Here is a 24,444-nt window from a genome sequence, read left to right on the forward strand (position 1 = left end):
ATACTTTGAAAAATCACATTAAAGGAATCTTCCCCAGTTTCTGACTTCTAGAATTGAATTCAGAGTATTATCAGTATAACAGTCCTGCACTACAATTGCTACAGGGGGTATCTACAATGACTTGGGCATTCCTTTGCTTACTAATAGTTTTAGACATCACTGACCAAGACAAAGACACAAAAACAATGAGAGGAATAAGTAAAGGTTGTTGCTATGACAAGATGCATAGGGAAGACACACTGAGAAAAAAAAAAGAAAAGAAAATCAGTCAATTCAGAGAAAAACAATCTGATGGATTCCTTCAGAACTTATGTTTGGCATGTGTATCAGTCAGTTTCTTGTTGCTATGATAAAATTTCCAGCAAAACCAACTTAAAGACGGAATGATTTCTTTTAGCTTACAGTTTGAGGGTACAATCCAGTGTGGCAAGGAAATTTTGGTGGCAGGAGCTTGAAGTGGCTGCTCATATTACATCCACTGGCAGTCCACTGGCAGGAAGTGCAAAATAATGATGAATGTTGCTGTTCAGCTTGGCTTCTTTCCCCTCTCCAGCCTCACCCTAAAAATTCTAGAATTATAGCCCATGTAAAGATATGCCTACATTTAGGCTGGATCTTTCTATCTCAATTAAACTAATCTAGAAAATCTCTCACAAGCATGCTTAGAAGTTAACTTAATCTAGATTTTCTCTCAGAGATATGCTCATATATTTGGGTGATTCTAAAAAAAGCTTGTGATTTTGAAAATCTATACCTACAATGCATTGTATCTAAAACATGCCTCTTTCCAACATTGCTTATCCTCATTACTGTTCTGCATGGCTCTGTTGGTAACAAAGAATTAGAGAAACAAAGCCTTGGACACATTGGATTCAAGTTGGGGCCCTGCAGGGCTTAGTATGGCATGTCCAACTGAGATTGTTGGCCTTTGAGCCTGGATAGGTGTGAATGAGTGCTTACAGACAGTATTTTTCCACTTCTGTAATAACAATGTATAATAATGATAGGAAGTGTTTTCAAGTTATCTAGCATAAGCCCCAAGGGTAACTCCCATGATTAATACAGAGGCCTTTGGAAACCCTTGAAACAAATTAGAGTTGAGTTTCTCTAGCATTTAACAGAAAGTATACACAGCATAGGCAGCAGCTGCTACAGGTTACCTTGACCACCTTTGCTTCTTTCTCAAGTCTCTTCAGATTTATATCACATAAATATACTCAGCTATAATGGTACTGAACCTTATGCCACTTGAGAATCCTCTTAGAAAATAAAAACCAAATTGTGCATGCATAATAAAGTACAAGTACCATCAATTTTGGAAGACAATGAAAATACAACTTATAAGACTTGGGAAGGTAGCATCTTGGGTAATTTACAAAAGGAAGCAAATACAGAATCACTGTCTCGGTGAGAACCAGCCTCTTGCTACACACAGAGCTCTCTACAACAACAGGCCTGGAGGACATATTTCCAACTAGGACATAAAACAGTCCTGCACTGGGGGCAACTTGGAAGTCAGGGTAAATGAGCCGCCATCAACACACATGTCTAAGGTAAATAAATTAAAGACAGAAAAAGCAACTATATTACCAGAAAGTCCTTAAACAGAGGCTGTGGGTGGGGACCAAGATTGTGTAAATTTCTGTACTATTTTATGCTTCTAAGAAAGACATCATACTCAAAAGAGTTTATATGATGTTTTTTTAAGATGAGGTCTCTTCTAACTTGCTCTGTAGTTCTGGCTGACCTGGAACTCTCAATGTCATTGATGGGATTATATATCTGGCTCAAAGTATCCAAATGAAGATGAAGACAAATGGCAAAAAGTGAAAGTGACCATCAAGTCCATTCTAGAACAGGTCTGGTGACATTTCCTTTCCCTTCTTCCTTTCCCTGCTTGTGTGCTGCTCTTTTCCACCCTGCTTCCTTCCCTGGCTTTCAGTTTGAGGAGGAGGAGTCTTCAAATGTTTCCAGGATTTTTATGTTTTGCATGTGCTTTCTCTTGGCAGGATATTCTACCAAATCCCAATATTTGTCCTTGTCCTTAAAATAAACACAGCACTCAGAGAAGAAAAGAATAAAGGGGTACAACAATAACAAATGACAGGAGATTTTCCCTCGATGCCAAGATCCTGAAGCCATCAAGGAGCTTAGCAGGAATAATAAAACTCTACTCTTTTCAGTATAGGATCCATGTCACCAAGAGTTCACCAGTGTGCCAAGTGGAGAAGGGTGAAAAACAGAGGCAAGCTTTTCAATGAAAGAAAATAACACTGTATAAGTGAAGATAGTGATGAAGGTTTTGAAGCAAATAAATAAATAATTTCATCTCCTCTCAGAATTCACACAAGAATTCTAACAGAAAAAATTGGAGGGACCAAACTCTTTTCCCCTACATTTTTGTCTTTCCTGATACAGATCAACAAGCATACATTCTAAAAGGTCAGGCTAAACCTGGGAAACCCAGGTCATTGAAGGCAGGGCTCACCTGTTCTGTTAATAACATAATTAAATGCACAGAGCCTCTGGTTTCCAAAACTATGAGTGAACTTTTTGATTCATCTAGATGGATGGACATTTCAGGACTCTCTAGGCTCCACAGATGAACTGTTGAAATTCCTGAGTCGGAGGACTTAAGATCCTGTTGGAGCACTGTGATATTCCATACAAAGGTACAAATTGCTAAGAGACACCTGCCCACTGAGGCTCAGCTTCAGGCAAGCAAGAGGTCTGATTATTACTAAATATTTCTTGATTCCCCTCTGCTCTACCTTCACCTGGGTGACTGCTGAGGCTCCTAATGTATTTGCAGATATTGCCCTGAAAATGCCCTTTCTTCAGAATCAAATGTGAAATGTTAGCATGTTCATTGTTTTCTGCATATTTTAATCTTCTTAATCCATAATATTTCTCCCTAATTTTTGTTTATTATAAGAGACGATGTTCCACCATAATTGCAATTTCTATGTAGGAGGGCTCTTTGCTGCTGATGGCTTGAAACTGTGAATGCTATATGTCTTAGATGCCCTTCCTCTATGAACCTCAAGTGTGCTCATGTGCTGAGATTAAGTTTTCTGTGCTAAAGAGTTAGTGTTTCTTTCAGTCCAAGTAGAAATAGAAACAGTAATTTTTTTTTAGTATCAATTATAGAGAAGACACAGAATCTTAAATAGGTTAAAGAAATTGAGAGCACGTCATTAAATCAGTAGGATTTTGAAGACGTTGGGAAAGCTATATTTCCTGAATGAGTAGAGAAAGACAAATAGATCCTCACACTGCAGGCTATCAATGGGTGAAGGCCATGTTTTGAAAGCTAGCCTCTTCTGTGGGAAATTTTTCAGAGACTAAAAACCATTTTTATTTCTGTCTTTTTCTGTGGCTTTATTACCAACAGGAAAGACTTCATGTTTAAAGGAAAAAGTGGAATTTTTAAAGCTACAAACAATAAAACATGTTATCTGCTTTCCCATCTATAACATCCATGATTTAGCCATCTACTAGCTGATTTCCATCAGTATATACAAAATCCATTGGTGTGTGCATAATTTCTCGTGTGTGTTGAACATATGTTACATACTTGAACAATTGCAAAGATGAAGGTCAGAAACCTGGCAGAAACAGAATTGAATTCCAGGATTAACAACAGACTTTGCTAAGTGTAATATCTTATTTTAAGACTAAATATGAACCTCTGCAAATCTTGAAGATTGGATGAAAAGCTTCTGACTTCTCAGATCCACACTGTTACTATGTGCCCAGAAAAATGCATGCATCCTTTATTTACTATTCTTATTAGTTTCTCTTATCAAATACATTTCATGATGATTTACTTTGAACTACTCTATTAAATGATTTAAATTAAAAAAATTGTGCATCTACAAGGTTTTCTCTGGTTATGTTCTTTTTAGATTATTCCAGGAATTTTTTTTTGTCATAATATTTGGTAGTTGGTGTATTCTTCAACCATAATGACAATATTTCCAACCTTCCAACCTCATTTATGTTACATAAGAGAGCAACTTCCATGCCTTCAGAGGATGCGGTAAAGGGAAATCTGTCCATTACACATTCCTTTTATCAAATTTTTATAACTACCTCATTTATAAATATTACATGGGTTTTTATTTTTAAATCTAAGATATTTTGGGATATTTTAAATCATTTGTGCTACACTATACAATCATTGAGATATTTAAAATCAAATCAGGTAAAATCAACATCAGAGAATTGGATAATCAGGTTACTTAAGGATAGCTAGCTACCAATCATTCTAATTAACTGGTGCTGATTCTGGTTATAAGTCAAGTCATGAGATGACACTGTGCCCTATCAGCCCCCTGGCAGTGTTTTGATGGGAATTGAGAAAGGGTCCTTTAGAATATGAAGCATAGAGAGTCCTGGGAGCAGGAATGGCTGGCTACTGAGGGTAACACAGACTTCCCAGGCAAGTCTCCTAATGGGCATCTCATCACTTAACAGTTCAGTTAACAAATTTGGACAAAAAGCAACTGAAAACTTCATCCCCAATTATCAAACCCCCTTGAAGCTCTACATTTCCAAAGGCTTTCCTAAGAGAATAGGTGTCACTAATCAATAATGACACCTAGTGAGACACTCCCAGAGAGAGCTCCCTTTCTGTGAGATGTTTGTTAACCCAGCAGGAAGAGTCTGAGGTGAAATGCCTCTTACTTCAGGGTTAATTATTTGCATTTTTCCTTAAAGCCAATGCGAGCTTGAAGTATGAAAGCCAACCGCTGAATTCCAGGCGGGCAAAAAACCCTCAACTCTGCAGGATTCCTTCAGTGAGTGGATTTCTGGATTGCTTTTGTCTTGCAGAAGAAATATGTAGATCCATCAAAGAACTGTCATTCTCTTCATACAAGTAAAGGGGTTTCCCATAGACTAATATTCTTTTCAAAAGCGAGGCTTTCATGAGTCTTTTGTTTTAGGACCCTGAAAACATGGTGACTTGTTATGGTTAACATAAAAGTAAAAGCAATAAAAGTTCAGTGAGACACTTACAGCTGGTCATGTTTCATGTCTGAGAGACAAAGTCCATTTGTCATGTTGGTTCTTTTTACTTAAAGTCACTAAGTGGGCAGTGCTGCATGCATGATCATACAATGGGAAGGCTCTGGACTGCACTGAAGGGATTTGTGGACAAGTTCTTTTGTATTAGTTGTTGTGATTTTTGCTTTAAATTCTGAATTTCAGTGTACAGAAAAGATCTTGAAAGCATTTTGATTTCTAATGTAATATTTGATGTGTAATGAACTTCAAAGAAGCCATGGATATGATTTTATATTGAAGTTAAGATTACTATTTTCTAATGGAAAACTGATTTGGGAGTAAGTTGTTTTGTGGTCCTTTTGGGACATCCACAGACTGACTTAAATCCTGCTCTATTCTGTCAATCTATGTCACATTCCCTTACCATGTGTTACCTTTATATATCCAGAATTGATGCATAAGGTGATGGTGTTGGGGAGGGGAGCATCAGCAGATGTGAATTCCAGACATTTTGCTCAGTGATTTGCTCATGTTCCATTACAAACAGAGCTCATAGACACCAAGTGGCAAAATAGAGCAAGGCAAGGACCCTACTCCAAGTGGGTCTCAGGGTCAGTTCTTTCCGAGGAAACCATTCTGTCTATGGGACCATTCTGTGTCTCCCCTCCTCCAATCTATGCAGAGAAAGGACATTTCCAGAACACATCTCACTGAAATGTTAGTAAAGGAGTATTGAGTAAGATCGCCCCAACCCCTCACCACACAAGATGGAAACAAAATCTCCAAATAAAGATGTGGTCTAAATTTTTCCTCATTTGAAAACTATCTTTCAATTCTTTGCAGCTTTGTAGAATAGATGCCTATAAAGTGTAGAACAAGATGGCTAATATCTATCAGAAATAAAACTTCCAGAACAAGGTCTGCAAATGTCTTGCTCCATTCAATCTTATTCTTAGGGACAATCAAAGGTTTAAATGTTATAGTCAATATGCTCCTCCTTTTTATAAAAGATGGAGCATGACCAAAGATACAAGATAAACGGACTTCTGCTGGAGGGATGGAATCCTATGTCTCATCCAGATGTTTGAGTCATTTCAGGTTCATTGATCTTCAAAAGCAGAATTCCATATATTCCTTCAACCATTCACAAATCTATATATATTCTTTATTAGTCTCCGACGATGCTCCAGATGGCAGGTCGTACAAATACATAATTAACTGCAGAATAGTCCTCATCCTCCTGTGGACTCTTTCAGTTTAGTCAGTACAAATTGAAAAAGAGGTAATTGTGATGGAGAGAGGACCACAGAAGCATTTGAGCTATATCAGCTTCATACCCAAATAGGTGTGGAAAGGGGATGTCACTCCACCATGAAGAACAGCATAGGCAAAGGTGTAGAACAAGGATTCCACAACACATTTGGCAATTTTTGAGACAGGGGAGAAGTATAGCATATCTAACAGTCTGGGCAGGAAGAGACAAGAAAAATAGTTGTGCTAAATATATGCTAGGGATTTTGGACTCCATTACAAGAGCTACTAAAAGTCAGGGAAGCTTTGTAAACATCACAGTTGTATGGTTGCAAACTGGGAGTGTCAGTATAGGGCTACAGTGCTCAAGATAAGTGAAATTATTTATTGGCCTGCTCAGAAAATCCAAGGGAAATAGCTTCAGGAACTACATATCATAGAGAAGATTAACTATTAAATAAGACTGGGCTAACAAAGTTGATCTCAGCTAAGCCAAACATTTAAAGAAATGCTTAAGTAGTAATTAACCAAATTAAAAAGGCTGTATGCTTGCTGAGACATGAGCCTAATTAGATAGCAGAGATTAATGGATTAAAGGGGGAACATCCCTAAACAACTAGTGTTTCCTTTACTGTTAGAATGGTAATTTTCATTTGTAAATGTTTGCCCAGTGAGTTTAAAAACCAAACTATTTGGAAGGATTGTATTTCCTGAAAGTTGTGGACATCCACTTAAACATATCTGAGTGTTCATCTGTTTACAGAGTTGGTTTAGAAATGGTTATATACAGTGAATTTCATCTAGCTCTCACTTTCATTTAGTGACATGTAAACAAGAAGGTTTGTTTGTCATTTATGAACGGGGACTCGAAGCAATGGCTGTTTCAATAACATTATTATAGTGGTCCAAGTCAGAGCTGGGAGTGAGAAATGACCTCATAAGGATCTTTCTAGAGAAAGAAAATATGCTAAAGTTAGATTACTGTACATACTACAGCAGCACATTTACCTCCTGCCCCTACAATGGGTAAATTGTATCATTGTAAATCATAGTCCAATAAAACTGTTAAGGAAATTACTGATGCATACCTATTAGGTATTTTAAATATGCTAAATGTTGTGAAGAGTCATTCATCTAGTAATATTTAATAGAGAAATTACTAGAGGTCGGCGTGTTCTAAGCCACTGGGGGATACATTAATGCAAGAGATCAAGATTATTTTCTTTCTCCCATATATAGATCAACCTAGAAATGAAAGACTTTCATATACACCAAATGACCTTCGAAACCTTAGGATTCAACTCTCCTTTGAAGCATTTAAATGGGATGTAAAGCAGGCCAGCAGGTAAAGTGTTTACCAGTAAGAATAACATCTGCTGTGGCCTGAGTTCGATTCCCAGACACACATGGAGGATTCCCTCAAACTGTCCACTGGCATCCATTTGCATGGCTAACTACACACAGGCATGACCACAGGAGCATGCATACACATACACAAAACAAACAAATAATGTTTAAAAGTATCTTTATTCAATCTCTACTGAGTGCATTGAATCATGACATGTACTAGAAATAAAATGAATAGCAAGCCACCATTTCCAGTCCTGCCAAGTCTATTATTTAATTTTACTCACGTTCACAATAATGCTATGAAGTGTGAGATACAATTCTCTCCCTTTTCCACAGCAGAATGAAATAGCCAGAATAACAAATACTCTCTCCAAGACCATACAATTCCAGGGTGGGGTTTCGAACTTGGGAAGAAATCAACTGCCTTGTCTTCGAGATCATTGTCATATGCAAGAAATGTGAACTTTATATAGGATTTCTTATCACAGTGTACTATGTTCCTCGGGACTGTGATGAACTTGGATAGCTGTACACTGTTTTTGTTGGCTGAGTGTGCACCTTCTGGCTCTTGCACTGTGAAGGCGCATCTCACGCTAGTGTGTGAGGTTGTAATTTAGGACTGCATTTCTTCCTCTTCTTTGCTAGCAGTTTCAGCAGCCTTCTGTGGATCTTTTTTTTTTTTTTTTTTTTTTTTACTCTCCACTGCTAGAAATGTAAAGTTCATCTTCATTTCTCATCTGGAGACGCTGTCCATGCTACTTACTTCCCTTTTTCCAGTTCCCTAATGATGCTGTTAAACAAAACAATTCAACACTGACCCAGGAGGACAGTCCCTCAATCTTTGTGCTAACTCCATGTCAATCAGCCATGAATCTCTAAGCTTAATCTGTGTCTACTGGGATGAGAACAGACTGTTAAGGTTTATTCAGGAATAAAAATTCCTAGATACATGTGGGAGAAATACTTCAAGTCCACAAGGCATTTGTAGGGATATGAATAATGATATCTAAAAAGAAAGGGAAATATGCGGCAGATTTAAACAATATAGGAATAAACTACTGCACAGATAACTATCAGTCAATTGTATTATCAATGCCTCCAGTTTTAAAAGCAATCTGTCAAAGTAGTTACATTTCTCACCATAACTACGCAGCCACTGATGACAAGGAAAGGAGAGATTATAAGAGAAGGCAAGATTTTTAGGGTTATCTTTCTCTGAAACTCATATAATTTTCTACTATTATTTTTTATAAAAAATATAATTTTGTTGGCCATTGTACTGGACTTGAAAAAAATTAACCATGCTTCCCTTCTAGTTTGGAATATGAAAATCCTCATACTCTCCCAAAGAGAACTTGATTTAGACATTTTAGCTAGGCTTAGTAAACAGCTGACTCTGTAAGAACCAGTAATGTCGAAGGAAAATCTACAGATCTAAGTTGTTGACACAGAATTATCACAAGCCACCTGGACATAAATGTTTGGAAACAAAATCCATTTTTAATGAAGCTGAGGAGAAGAGAGGAGGAAAAAGGTGCTGCTCAAGTATGTGTAAGGCCTATAATAACTGGACAGCTATGGCTTTAGAAAAATTACACTAAACACACAAATCTGGTTTTAATGGCCTTGCTTAGAAGAGGGGCAAAGTGCTAAATGTGTAAGTCATTATGAACTTGGCACAGTAGCTCTGTTTATTTTCCACTCTTGCGCTGGTTTCGTGGAGGATGTTTACTTAACAAAACTCTATTAAACATGCTAAAAACATTAGTGTGGACTTGGTCTCTGTGAACACACTTCATTGACAAGCTGAAGGAGGAATGCATCATTGGAATCACAGATGATGGCAGATGGGCTAGAACAGACCCCAGTGGCTATCTTTTTCAGTTGTCTCTGAAAAACAAAAGCCTGATAACCTTGGAGACAAGAGTGTATTGACAGAGCCACCAGACACAGCGCAGGGAACTGCTGGTGGACCATGCTCTTTACCACCTCTGACCCGCTGGACCCAGATGATAACAGACCATGGCTTCAGGAATACCCCACCCCTAGACCTGTCACTCAGATGCAGCTGCCAGGCCACGGCTGCTTAATTACTACAAGAGCTTGATGGGGTCAGCATCTTAACGCTTGGTAATACTGTCTCAGCCCAGGAAGGAAGGAGGTCCTTAGAAGCATTTCAGGATGCAAAGATAGCAAGTTTGAGAAACACAATCATGGATTGTCATATGTGGTGCAGGTTACTTTAGGCATTGTTACTCCTTTTCCTCTGTCTCATTTTCTTTCATCCTTTCATCTCTCAGTGTCCCTTCTTTTATTATTTCCTCCCTCTTCCTCCTCCCTCCTCCCACTCTCCCTCCTTTCCTTCCTTTCCTCCCTCCCTCTTTTCTTCTCTTTCCTTCCTCCTCTCCTTCCTTCCCCTTCCTTTGCCCCATCTTCCTTTTTTTCTCTCCCTCCCTTCCTATCCTCTTTTCTTCCTTTCCTCCTCTTTCCTGTCTCTTCCACGTTCTTCTTTCCTTTACTCCCACTCTTCTTCCTTAATCAATTTTGCCTTTAATACCTATATTCATCTTGAGGACTCTTACTTTAAGTAATTTTGTTTGTATAACCAGAAAAAAAGATTATAAAAATATATAGCCACATATAAGTATGATAAAGTTAAAATGAAAATATATTGAACAATTGCATTTTGAATTTTGAAATACAAAAATGTCAGCTCCAACAGAATAAGTTCATAAAAACAAAGCAGTCATTTTGTTCTAAAGTAAGCAGTGGAAGATATTTTCCATGCACTGTTATTATTTATTAAAGCCATCCTAGAAGACAGATAATTGGCAAACAGAAACAACTAAAAATTAACACATATGTTTTCCTTTGCCATTTACATAAATCTAAGCCCAAAAGAGATTTTAGTCTGTGGTATTACAAATTATATGATATGTTCTTTTGAAGTCTGTTGACAAAAAACACCCCAGACTTGAGTACATTTTATATGGTGTGTGTGGTCTTCTAGCAAAAACTATTAGTTTTATTTAGTTAAAAAGTAAATCCTCAAATGAAGTTTTACAGAACAGGTCTGATAAATAAAATAATTAATATGAGAGAACGCTTAAGCCACATACTCTTTAAAGTAACACATAATATTAATTAACAAACAAATATGCACATTTCTAAGGAGTAGGTTCTATGAGATCCAAACACAACATCATTATTTTGTAACATTGTTCTTCCATCTGGACCCTAATGTGGGACATGGAACATGGCACATTGTAATGTTTGCAATGTAAATATGTAGCGGTTAATGTCAGTGACCACAGCATCAATTATTTATGTGGAACAAATGAGTTTGGGTTTTTACTTTTCACTTCATTTTTTTTTAAGCATACTTGTTACTACTGCCCTATTCTAGAAAATGCCATTAATTCAGGAATTATTAATACAGATCACAAGACAAACAAGTGGACCTGAAGCTTCAGGGTCAAAACGAACAGTGTGGGGTTTCATTTCTCCCAGCCTTATTGTCATCAATTTAATGGGGATAATGGTTTCATTCTACAGCACTGAAGAAGGTTTAGATGAAGTGATCTAGGCCACGCCCTAAGGTTGGTGCTTTAATGTACTCAACTTGTACTGGCTCCGCTACTTTTAGAAGTAGAAATGATTTTCTGAAGGATCAGAGACATAGTCAACCTGTATTTATAGTTTAGATAGCTTGGAAGAGTATTGCATCCAAGTAGCTACAGCCCATTAAAAATAAAGGGCATACTTCCAATGCTAAAATAACTCCTAATCTAATTTGAGAAACAAAATGTGTAAGTAAATATTTATACTTAAATATTGAGTGTAAGAATAAACTCACATCCTGATGGCACATAAAAAAACATTAAAGAAGGCTTAAGTGAATTGGTCTTGCTTCTCAAATGACATTTAAATAAAAATATTCTACAAGTCTTTATAATGTCCATGAACTTATACAGACACAGGCGGGGTCAGCAGGGGGACCTGAAGAGAGAGGCAAAGTATTGCTGAGACCAGGGCGAGAATGCAGGAATTTAGACACAGAAGAACAAATCTCTGAATATGAGTCTGCAGTAGCAGTAGCAGTAGCAGCCCAGAGAAGGAGGTGACTGGAAAGAGGAGCTGAAGCCAGGTTCCCTACCTAGGAAACGCAGGAGAAGCAAGTGTGGCAGAATACTTGGGCTAAGAGGAGATAATGAATTCCTTTCCCTACCGTGTTTAGATTTAGGCGATGGAAGAACATCTAAGTAAAGATGTTCCATAAACAGAAAGAAATCTGTAACAAGAGAGTCTGAAAGGTCAGGGCAAGAGAGAAAGATCTGGAAACTCTCTGCACAGTGCCGAGTGGTAAACAGAACCCAGGGCTCAAGCATTAGACTTGCTTATGGGCTGTGACCTACAAACTACAGAAGATCATTTTTAAAACTCTACTTTAGATACATTGATTTAAAAGATGTATTTTAAAATTCTCTCTGTGGGTTAATAGAGCAACATGTTTTATTTACCTCTCTAGAACTAAAAGAAACTTCAGATTTCTGGCTAATTACTTCAGTTTATAGACAGACAGAAACCAAAGGGGTTAACTGAGTTGAACAAATAAATTTCCTTATTTATGTATCCAATAAATACAACTGGTTAGATGGAAATAAATGCAAATATCTGATGATATAAAAATCCACAAAGACGTAAATTGGTGTTTAGAATTCATCAATTCTTTTGCATCTGTTACTTTGAAAATTAGTTTTGTGTTAACTTAAACGATTTATGTTCTAAATAACTGATCTGATCCAAAGCCATAAATAATAACATAACTTGAAAACTAGACTTTTCCATCAAACAAATTGTCTTTTTAAAATACCAGACTGATGGTGTGTAAATGTGTTCATATTAAGAAACACTTCCTGGCCTACAGAGTGAGTTTCAGGATAGCCAGGACTACACAAAGAAACTGTCTCAAAAAAACAAACAAAAACAAAAAGACAAAAAAAAAAAAGAAAAGAAGAGAAAAGAAAAGAAACACTTCCTTATGTTAGTGATTGTTAAGGTTTAAAAGTGAAATATCTCTTATAGGCTCATGCTTTCTAACCCCTGGTTCCCAGTTGGTGGTGCTCTTTGGAAAGGCCGTGATACCTTTAGGAGTTGGGATCTACATGCGGGTTTAGTATGGTAGGGGCTGGTTTCAAAGAATGTCCTGGACCTACGTTTGCCAAAACTCCCTTGTTGGTGTTGGGTTGCTGGTATGTGATTGGTGACTGTATCTGTCTCCACTGAGGACTGAGCCACTATAGCAACCATGTCTTCCCCTCATTATAGCCTCCCACAAGCCTGAAGCAGGCTGAACCAGACCTTGACCTTGCTTGCCACTAAGGAGCTTACTTAGGGTGTAGCCTGCCTCCCTTGGTTCCATCTTTCTCTCGTCGCCTAGTTTCCCTTTCTTTCAGTGCTGGCCTGCCATTCAGGTGTACCCGCTGGACGGCTCGCAACACCTCATGATAACCAGTTCCCTAAGAACTTTGATTCAAAATAAACCTCTCTTCATTAAGTTGCTTTGCCACATGTTCTGTCATGGTGACAACAGCAGTAGCTAATGCAGTTGGAGAATGTGGGAATACTTTCTGGGTCATATAGGATTCCTTTGTAAAACATAACTTGAAGACATGAGATTTGTGCTTTCTTAAAGTTGATCCCAAATGCTTAAGTTGAATGCATAAAGCAGAATAAAACATACATTTCAAGTCACCTTTTATACACTTAGACAAAAGTAATGTAAAAGAAATGAATGCAGCAGAAGCCCATGGCAGGAGTATATGTCGCTAGCTTTCAGTTCTAATTTAGACAATCAATCACTCCTCTCGTATTTAGTCTAATTGCACATTATCTGTCTAACAGTTGTCAGAATAAAGAAAGGGAAAATGCATTAATTTGTGCATTTTCCAAGTGATTATTCTCTAGTTATAGACTATCAAATGATTACGCAGCCTAAAACTGACGAAGGCCAATGACAGAAGCCTGATTGCCTTTCAAGTACACTATGTCTATCCTGAATTCTTTCTTTTGGAAAGCTCTTGCATATAAAAGCATTCCTCTGAAAGGTTTTCAGGCACTGCTTTCTTCTCTACACCTTAGGACCATAAAGAGCAAACGTGACAGCTCCTTAGGGCCTAAATAAACTTTTCAGTGTTTGAAGAAGCAACCAGGCTCCCTCTGAGTTTCCCTGTTCCTTGGGTATTTCTGCTGTGAACTGTCCTGAGTTCTTTACATAGAGTTTTCTCCTTACTCCTGGGATTCTTGTTAATGTATTATGGAATTGGAGAGAGACTCGGCCCAGGAGTTGGACAATCTTTATTTGAATCTCTGCTTTGCCATTAACAGTCTGGTTAGATCTCACAATTTGTTTAACCTCCCTGGGCCTTGGTTTTCTTATCTGTCAAGTTGGAAATAAGAACAATAACATCAGTGGTATGAGTGTGTGTGTGTGTGTGTGTGTGTGTGTGTGTGTGTGTGTGTACTCAATGAGATCATGCATAATCTAGCTCCTGGCCCAGCTCTCATCCAAACCCCACCCCCAGTAGAAGTCAGATCTTCATAGATAAGAAAAAATGTTCCACCACCTCTTAGATCCAGATTCTGTGTACCAGCTGGAAACCAAGGAAAACTGAAAGTTTATTGAAAATATTTTAATGTTTTACATGAGCTCACACAGCCCCTCTCAGTAAAAAGGTCATGAGAAGCACTTCCCCAAATGTATTTCCTTTGAACATCTAGTAATATAAATGCAAGGGAACTCAAAAATAAAATAATACATTTTGGCAAAGTTAGTTTAGGTCAATAAATACCATTGTGTACAGGTCAGGTTGTGCTCTTGTTTTGCTATGTTATTATCTAGCCTGGTTTCAAAATAGATTTCACTTTGTATCCTGGTCAATTTGTGTTGTAAAAGCTTTACAAATGCATATATACCATTGTGTGTAATTATTAGATATCAAGTTTATTTAAAAATCAACAATAGAAATAAAGGATCTACCGATCCTTTATTAACTCAGTGGTTGAAGTATTTTCTGTATAAACATGAGGACCTGAGTTCATATCTCCAGTACATTCTAAAGGCAGGTGTGACAGTGTGCATTTATAAGCACACTGGGGGATAGAGACCAGGGATCCCAGGGGCTAGCTAGATGATTATGTAAGCTTCAGCATCAGGTCCAGTGAGAGACAATATCTCAAAAAAATAAGATGAAACATGAGAGACAAGTACAGCCAATGTTAATTCTTACATGTGGGTGAGCATCGCCCCACCCACACCACATGGGAGAGAGAAGGAGATAGACAGAGACAGGCACAGAGACACAAAGAAAGACAAAAACAGAGAGAGATAGAGAGACGGAGAGATAGAGAGATGGAGAGATAGAGATTAAATTCAAAATAAATGACAGAAAAAAATTAAGCTAGAAATAAGCTAAACCCTTAGAAACACTGTCCAAAGGTCTGTTAAACAATGGAAACTTTTGGGTTAACTTAAAATTTGTCATGTGATAAGCCTCTTTCCTCTGTTTACTAATTCTATTTTTTTTTTCTGAGACAGGGTTTCTCTGTATAGCCTTGGCTGTCCTGGAACTCATTCTGTACACCAGGCTGGCCTAGAACTCAGAAATCCACCTGCCTCTGCCTCCCAAGTGCTGGGATTAAAGGTGTACACCACCACTGCTGGGCTGTTTACTAATTCTTTATCTCCCAAATACAGTAGCTTCATCCTATCACATTTGCATCTAAAAAGCAGACACAGCCAAAGTACTGTAGTACAAAGTCCTGCCAATTCCTCTTAACACATCACTGTGCCCCACTAAGTCTTAGTAATGTGTCAGGCTAAAAGATGCCATGGCTCCATCTGCATAGGGCAAATAGAAGCCCTTCTTCCAGCTGTTTTCACACTTGTGTTAACATGCTGCACAATTTCTTCCAATTGGAGATCAGATTTAAATGTGTTTCATCTAATATACCATACTCAGCTGTCTTTCTTTAAAAGTCATAAGATTCATTTTTTACTGTGTGCTCTAATTTTCTATAAGTGTTTCTTGCATTTTTTGTGTGTGTCTTCTCATTTAATATTCAATGTGTTCCTTTTTTTCTTGCAATTTTGGTATGTAAACCTTGGGTCTTACATATAATGGGGTAATACACTACCACCAAACTATAACCCCACCCCTATATCTAATCCACTTCTTTAAGACAATCTATATTTTAAGGTCTCTGCCTTCTTAGAGGCCTGTACTCTTCACATAGATTTTCTGAGGATAAAGAAAATCTCTTAATTTTCCTAAAGGCACTTAGTTCAACAGATACATAAAATTTCTGATTTAATTATGCAGTGGAAAGATCTTGACTGGAATTTAGAAACCTTAGTTTTCAATTTGATTCCAGCCTTGTTATTAAGCAACGCATTTGGGAAAGTTAATTAACTTCTGGGGACATCTAAGTAAATAGATGGTGTTATGTCACCTTTAGCAGTTTTTGGATCCTACTTAGGCATTCACAACATACACAATAATGTAATGGAAACAATAAAAGACTTTTAGATATATACTGTTCTAGTTGAAAGAATAAATGAGTCTGGGCCATTAATGTTATTGAACCTCAACTTAGGGTGCAGACGAACATACAATAAGTTCTAGTTAAAATCTAATCCTCAGATTTTAAGTTCGGAGTCAGATCACTTAGTTATATTTTACTAAGCTTGATAGTAGTGATATGAAGAGTGCCCAAGAAGTTTCAGTGTCCTTTCAAAATGGTCTAAATTGCTCTCAGAATATCTTATGTGCGGGAAGAATCTGGCTCAAATATCTACGGGTTATATGTGGATGTTCTATGTCTGAATCATTGGCACCAGTGCCTAATACCAAACAAAACTCTTAAACCCCAAGCTATTAACTGTTGAGCAAGCTATTTAGCAACACCGGAAGTTCTGAAAGAACATTTCATTTTGGCTCAGTTACCTAGGGGAAAGGACAGGTTTCTCCGACTAGATTGAACTTTGAATATCATTATTCTTCCTACTGAAGCCAGATGCATTTAATGAGGAAAACACAAAGCGTTTCATTTTCAAGCACATGTTTATATGTCAAGGTAATAGGGCAACCTTATCCCCCTGTCCTCCTGTTTGTGCTAGCTAGTGAAAGTGGGTTTTAAATAATATGGTCAAGTACATGAATGGATTCAATACTATTTGTTCGTGAGGTTCAATGTTTGGTCTCATTGAGATGAAATACTCTGTGAATATATATATATATATATATATATATATATCTTTGAATAGAGAGTTAAGTTTTTTTTGAGGATGTCATTAGCAATATCCTAAATTATCTTCAAAATTAGTTAATTAAAGCTGATATGGAATATAAAAGACATACAAACCAGGGGGTTATACTAGTGTAGAATGCTCTAATTATTGATTTGTATTGATTTTCTTTAGTCTCATCTTCAAGCATGAGTTTTAATACTTTAATATATGAGAATAAAAGATATTTAGCATTATTATTCACACAAAACAATGGTTTGTATGTAAGATGGTGGCCGTGCATTTAGCATGGGAGAGAAGTTGTACCATTGTTCTTTTTATGTGAGGGGCAGAACACTCAAGAGATCAAATAACAAGGCAAAACCCTGTTGAGAGAACCATGAAGGCAGGATTCTGCAAGTCAGGAGGAGATTTACATCACATTAACATATCTTGGGGTATTATTCTTCTTCCCTGCAGGGGGATTTCTGTCTAGACACACAATCTGGTCACTAGACCAGTGTACTTGGTTGACGAGGGTTGACAGTACACGCTAATGTTGCACACTCTATTGCCTTTCTTCTGGGGTGGCTCTCTATACACGCTCCTTGTGGTGAATTACAACACTACCCTATCAGCATGTTGTTTCTCAGAGGCAGAGACTCTGGGACCACTTTGCAAGGCTATCCATTAGCTTGTGATGCACTGGATTCCTTGTTTTGATGGACACTGGCCTTATCTCATTGCTCAGTGAATATTTTAAATGTATTTCTAACTTTGTAGAGGGCATCAGATGTGAAAGAATGTAGAGGATAAAATAATAGCTTCGTCCTTATTTTCATCCCTTGAAAGCTTTGCAGATTCCCTGGATTTCCTTCAAAAATTACAACTTGTAGTTCAAAAATTATATATGGTCAGCCCAAATTATGGGAGTTTTTAGAAAAGTCCCATGGTTTCTGAATTGCATGTCATAAATCTATAGTTAATTCTTTTTCAAATTCTGCCTCTGTATATATATATTATAGGTGATTTGTTGATTCTTTAATGTATTAGGGTAAGCATCAAAGAGAGTAAACAAATTTTAAGTTACTTGTTAATGACCATCTAGTCATTTTCTACACTCTAGAAATAGGACTCAAATCAAATTTCCATTTTAGAAACTTATAATCTACTGACCAACTGATGAGATAAGAGTAACATAATTTAATTGCAAGTGGCAGCTCTAAACCAACACTATTCTATAGAAATAAATTCCAAGGCATGGATTAAAAGCTATATATACCACTGAAAAGCTTATTGTTTAAAAAAAAATACATCAATGGAACTAATATTATATTTTCTTTACATTCTATTTTACAAGTAGATATGTGTTTGTGTTATTCTGTGTATTTTCTATGGAGCCTTTGGACAATAAGAATTTGACAATTGCAGTACATTTACATTTGGACTTACCACACTTCAACTACATGATACCCAAGATACCCAAAATGCAGCTGATGGCTTCCATGCTGGGCAGCACAGAAAAACATAACCAGAAGTTCTGAGGAGTCACGGAAGAGGAAACAGATTTCCCTCAGGACCCTCATGGACACTGAGCAGAAGAGCTGACCTTTGAGTTTGGCATTTAAAGATTTTATTAGTAAAACAAGAATAGATTTTGGCCTGGTTGTGAATTTCTGTATTAAATTTGGATGTGTCTTTTAAGCTATGTCTAAGCTTTAAAGACAATAGAAAGATGAATGTTTTGCTTTACAAAAGTTAAAAGTTGTCAAGATTAAAGATGGGTTGAGAAAATAGAAATGTACAGCCAAATAGAGCAGTTATGTGATTATTACAAAAGCATAGGAGATAAATTTAAACATCGTCTACATTCTTTTTTTTCCTTTCCTGTTTGTACTAGGCACCAAACTTGGGCCTTGTGCTTCCTGGCTAACAACTACCACTGAGCTTAAGTCTTACTCTCCAAATAGCAACTATATTCATAAGGCTTCCAGAGTTAGCTCTTCTGCCCAGATCTCTCTCTTAAATTCCAGACATGTCAATACCATGTTGGGCCTTTCCATTCAAGTGGAATCCACAGGCAATTATAACTGAGGACAACAGCAACCCAACTCCCAACCTTCTACTCCGATATGCTCATTCTTTTTTCTAAGGGGAGGTTCTGTTGATAATTTCTATTCCCCAATTGATTCTTGATTTTTCAGTAAAGAAGGCCAGGGGCCAATCACACAGGTGGTACTTTGGGTCCCAGGAAAAAATGGCAGATGCAAAGGAGAGCTTTTGTGCCATGCTTTGGAGGAAGAAAAACACAGTAATTATGTGAGGTCTATGGGAGAGCTAGGGCCTGAGGCCACCACTACAGGTAGGTGGCCAAGGATGTTTGGCAGGGGTTAGGCATTTTTTTTTGTTTGTTTATTTATTTACATATGTAGTAGACATACTAAAATTTCTTTCATTTTAAAGAAAGAATAATAAAAGGAATATTTATGATCACTATATATTATATGTAACTATGGAAAACTCACAGTGAAGCTCCTTGCTGTGATAATTTGCATGTGCTAATGAAATAAATGAAATGAAAAATCATGCTTAATATATAGTGTCTTCCATTTCTGATTACAGTCACTCTTTCTTGTTTAATTTCTAAGATTGGAATCCCTTTTCTCTCCATTTCTAGTAGGCAACTTCTAAGAAAATCCCACTAATTATATCTACAGAGCATGGTCAAAACATGACACTTCTATTGTAACTATCTTAATCATCAGACCCATTACTATACTTCACTGCATACTGTAATTATATCCTATTTGGTCTTCTTGCACATGCCAGACAGAATATTCCTGCAGGAAAACCAGACAAACTTTTGAAATTGAAGTTATAATATCCCCTGAATGCTTTCAATTACTCTCCCACTCAATTCATAGAAACTGTGCTATTGTGCTTACTATAGTGTTCATTTATAGACTGTATTCATGATTTCATGCCTTTTTTTCCATGTGAGTTTCCAGTATTTTAAACAGGTAAGCAAGTTCACATTACTTCTATTCTTAATTTAAGCTTGGGTAAATATCTTATGAAATTAGAACAAATTGCTCTTGCATTAGAGCCTCTCTATAAGGCTGGCCCATGTGCATATATACTCCTCCTTCTAGTTCTTTAGTTGTGACATACCCCACATGGTTCTAAGGATTGACCTATGTGGGAATTGGAGGCAATGAAGAAAGGACAAGTGTGCAGACACACAGAAAAGCTGGGACCCATGGAGAAGCCCCAGCACCATACAAGCTCAGCATGTTTATTATAAACAGTGTAACAGGGAGGTGCAGTGATTACATGCAGTTGAAGAGGAAGGCAGAATTATTTATTGAACATGGAGGTAGGTTTAGCTAACATTAGTAGGAGCAGGTCTCTGAATGGGAAGCAGTCTTAGGCCCTAAATAACTTGCAGGAAATACTTTGATGGACATTAACTGTGCACATTGTCAATATTTGCCTTCAGACAAGAGGAAGACTTCCTTCCATCCTTCTTAACTTTGCCCGAGGAAATGTTTCCTCCTCTTACTGGGCTGAGTCATTGGTCCTTGACATGGCCACACCCTTGTCACCCAATACAATTCAATCAGGATCTCATGTTTTGTAACTATCTGAGTGACTTGTTCCTGTGTTATAAACAAAGCAAAATATCCACTTTTCAACAAGGAACCTGATGAATACCACCTTACCCAGCGTATTGAAGCTAATGCCATGAACCTTTTCATATCATCATCATCAACATATTCTGGCACCAGTTATGAAGCCTATGGAAGAGTGAATATCATTTTAATGTTTTCCCTATTTAAAAAATAATTTTATAGCCTGGCTCAGTTTAGTAAGAAAACTAACTCAAAATCTAATGTCACTGTAAATGCTTCAAATGACTTTACAAAAAAAGTACACACAGCAAAGGCCAAGAATATGCTAGATCAGAGACTGCTAAAACCTGGTGATAAGATGAAGTGTGTAATCTTGGAGTGATGCTGGAGCAGGAAAATCGTGTTGAAGAACATGACTGCATCATTTATGAACTTTGAGTAGGGCTCTCACTGGGCCATGATACTACAACAGCTTTAAATCTCCTGACTGGAAATAAAAATTCAACCGTGTTTTTAAATGGCTTTATTACTAGGAACTGAACAGTGAAATATTTATGAGTTAGAAATCATGACACATCCATCTTAATCAAAAGTTCAGGGAAATATGCATATACAGCCAGATGTATAATCACGAAAAATATGATGTTGAAGAAAATTCAGATTGTCACAGGATCAGAGACTTTCAAACAATACTCTTTAACAGATTCTTCAGGGGACTCTTTGGAAGGAGTCTGCAATCAGGGTACAATGGAGTTTTATATACATACACACACACACACACACGCACGCACACACACACACACAAACATCAATATTGACATGTTTTACAAATGTCTACATAAGGTTTCAAAAAAGGTTTTGAAGTTTACAAAAATTCTGAAAGTCATTAAGTCTAGGTTTTTATTTTCTCATCAGGCTCTCAGACAGAGGAACAATCTTACTGAATTATGACTTGTTTGAATGCTCAAACTCTGGGCCCTTGTGTGAGAGTTACCTGAATGACAAGACTCATAAGTTCCAAATATAAATAAGTAGATAGTAATACCTGGAGGACTTCTTAAAATGAATAGTTCAATATATATTGTAGATAACTTGATTTCTCAACATTCTTTGTAACAAGGACTATATTTTTCTTGTTGAAAATAATTTTTTGTAACATTGTTCCTGAAGTTGAAGACTAATTTTGAATGAAGAACTTCATTGATGCTATTCTTTCTCACCCTTCCTGTCTTTTCTGTTTTCTTTTCTTCTTTGGAGTACAGAAAGGCAGGAGGACATGGTCTCACTTATCATCAGTAAGGCAGCTTGATTTCAAAGGACTGCAGGGCAGACAGTTCATTTTCCCTATGCTGCCAATTGTGTGTGTGTGTGTGTGTGTGTGTGTGTGTGTGTGCGCGTGTACATCCATGTATACAGATACCAAGTGCATCTTCTGAGGAGGAGAGACCAGGACCCTGCAGGTAGACAGGAACATGATAAAATACACAATAGAAAAATAGTGAAGTTGTTTCTTTCAGCAATGATGTGGTAAAATTATTAGAAAGGGTATTTTCTGCATAATAAGAAACCTCCCATCACTTCAGTACTACTTCCAAATTTGCACGCCTTTAATCCCAGCACTTTAATCCCAGGCGGATTTCTGAGTTCGAGGCCAGTCTGGTCTACAAAGTTGAGTTCCAGGACAGCCAGGGCTATACAGAGAAACCCTGTCTCACCCCACCCCCTCCAAAAATAAATAACGGCCATCAGTTACTAAAATCCTCCATCACTCCTAACCTTCTGAGAGGAGATCAGTGAAACAACGAATAAATCCTGGATTTCCTCCTCCTAAGTTTTGGCTTGGGTCCATTATTTACCCATGATATAAATTATTGACCTGTGTAATATGTTGTATGTTTCAGTCTGTAGCATATACAATTTCTCGGGGTCTTTATGAATTCCTCACTAGTCAAGTAAAAGAAAGCAAACATCAGGTTTCTTAAAGAAACATGGACTGGAAGTATGTGCGAATGGTTCCAACATTTCACTTCAGATGTTTGGGCCCAAGGTAAAAGGAGCAAGTAAGTGCCAATGTTTGGAGACTGCCAACTCAACAAATATATCCGTATGAATATGCATTCTGATAGATACACAAGAGAAATGCTATCCTTTTCTCCATTTCTGCATCAAACCATGGTTGTAATCTTAGTTTGGATTCACTTTTTCGAAGTCACGGGACCTCCGTGCAGCATGTAACAAGCATTTTTCAATTAAGCAATAATGTTATATTCATTGATTTCATGGATTGAAATGCGTTTTCCCTTTTCAATTTATATGTGGATTAATATACAACAGGGCAATGACTGAATATGCATCATTTAGTGTAGATAATGAGGCAAGAAGAAAATATATTAAATTTATATGTCAAATATATTTCACTAGAATGCTTTTATCTTCTCTCCCTTTCTCATGATGTAGCTAACCTCAGAGTTTAGAAGTATCAAACTATCCATTGTTAAGATTATGGTTTCAACAGTAAATACAAGAACTCCTAATTTTGTACATCCCTAAAATTGTGAAAAATACATCAAATTAGTTAGTATTTTGATTAAACATACAAAACTGAAGAAGATGATAGGCTAGTAAGTCACATCTGAATCTAGGTAAGGCTGGCACAAAACTGAAGGTGATTTGGGTTCTGAGAGGAACCATGTGGATTTCAGAATATTGTTGGACAATGTTTAATGTTTTTGAAGAAGTGAGTTTAAAGCCACTGGCCTCAACAAGCTGTCGGAGTTACTTGTCATTAGTGTCCATATTTCACGATCTCTACAGCTAACTATACATTCGGAGCATCTGCTAAAGCTCAATGTCTGCCCCAGCTTCCTGCAGGGGAGCTCAGGGTTATTTGCTTTTGTATGGTTCATTTCTGCCTGCGGTATGTGATAAAGGTGGTGATTTCTTGACACAGCAATATAGATGGGTTTTCCCCATTAAAAGCGCAACTGAGGGGGAGGGGAGCCTTATAAATCACTGTGTGGTCTTGTAAATTGTGCAGTCTTATGGAATATTTTCCTCCCAGGTTTGGAACAAAATGACATCCACATATAAAATTGCCAAAAGCATTAAAAAAAAAAAAGAGCAAACTCAACCAAAACAAACAAAATAAAGTCTAATATTATTTTAAGAAATATATCCTGAAAAAAAAAACCTGCCTGACCCAAATAAAGTATTTCCAAGGGTATTGCCAAGAATATAAAATGAGAATGGGAGTACACACACATACATGCGTGCACGCAAACACACACACACACACACACACACACACACACACACACAGTCCCATTTTCCATCCTTAGAGCAGGGAAGGACAAAGAGAAATTAAAATTAGTGTAATGTAATCATAGTTGACTAATTCATATTTATTGAACATCTATTCTGTACTTGGCACTCTGATATTTGTTTTCCTTTATTTACCTTATTTAATCACCACATTCACCCCACATAACGAGTATAAAATTACAGATGCGGATATTTAAATCTGCCTTCTGCATACTTACTAGAACATTCTGTGAGTGCCATTGTATATTTATTTCAGATTTCATTTAAATAAAATGGTTAGACAATAGGTACTGCCCTCGCTCAATTACTGTACTTATAGCTAGAGCTAGGAAAAATGCCTGCATATGACACTACAGTTCTAGGATCTGCATTAACTATTTCTTACCATCTGGTTCCTAAATGGAGATTACAAACAGTACATATCAAATGGGCAATATTGATGCAATACAACTTTAGCAAAGATATTTATAGGGAGGGATGCTTTGCCTCAAACTTACATTTAAGGACACACACACACACACACACACACACACACACACTTTAACTTGTGGCTTGAAAGTTTTAGGTTGAATAATTATTTAAAATATTATGGGC

General features: G+C 37.1%; 1 protein-coding gene and 1 long non-coding RNA gene across 3 annotated transcripts in view; both read right to left on the minus strand.

Moving 5' to 3' along the window:
* Positions 1-24,444, minus strand: part of Angpt1 (angiopoietin 1) — a 252,311-nt gene that overhangs the window by 187,601 nt on the left and 40,266 nt on the right. The window lies entirely within an intron of this gene.
* Positions 18,781-24,444, minus strand: part of Gm41313 — a 35,019-nt gene continuing 29,355 nt past the window's right edge. Inside the window, exon 2 of the long non-coding RNA XR_875323.1 lies at positions 18,781-21,983. This is a non-coding gene — a long non-coding RNA (predicted gene, 41313). The remainder of the gene's footprint in view (positions 21,984-24,444) is intronic.

The sequence above is a fragment of the Mus musculus genome, chromosome 15 (genome assembly GCF_000001635.26).
Source record: "Mus musculus strain C57BL/6J chromosome 15, GRCm38.p6 C57BL/6J".
In the NCBI taxonomy this organism is placed as follows: domain Eukaryota; kingdom Metazoa; phylum Chordata; class Mammalia; order Rodentia; family Muridae; genus Mus; species Mus musculus.